This window comes from Charadrius vociferus, unplaced genomic scaffold (genome assembly GCF_000708025.1).
Source record: "Charadrius vociferus isolate BGI_N301 unplaced genomic scaffold, ASM70802v2 scaffold787, whole genome shotgun sequence".
NCBI classification, from domain to species: Eukaryota; Metazoa; Chordata; class Aves; order Charadriiformes; family Charadriidae; genus Charadrius; species Charadrius vociferus.
The window spans coordinates 195456-195925 of NW_009649307.1; positions in this window are offsets into that span (position 1 = coordinate 195456).

A 470-nucleotide genomic window follows, 5' to 3' on the forward strand; every position below is an offset into this window, starting at 1 on the left:
AATGCCAAAGCTGCCTTGGGGACATAAAGTGCCTAGAGGGAGAGTCGTGGCTGTCGGGTACACTGCTCCCTGCACAACAGGCACGGGGTCCCCGAAAGCGCTCCGCTTGCTGCAGGGTCTGGCAGGGCAACTATCCCTCGTAATAGTAATATCGTGGTCTGCAAACAGCTTTGCCAGCTCAGCTCGGAGGTCCCAGTAACCTCTCTCCACCCCTGGATAGTGAGGGGGTAAGCAGGTCGTGATGCCCCTCCATGACATTCTTCCAGTCTCCCCCCATTTCTGGCTCCAAAGCCCAGCCCTGCCTCCTCCCCAGGGCTCCAGTGCAGGATTTTCCTCCCAGGGCTCAGCCACAGAGGCTGCTCCTGCTCCATGGGGAAAACGCAGCCATTTGCTCTGGGATCTGGAGGGCAGCGAGTCCCACAGAGCACCGGGCTGGGAGAGGCCGCTCAGGGCACATGGCCGGACAGGGG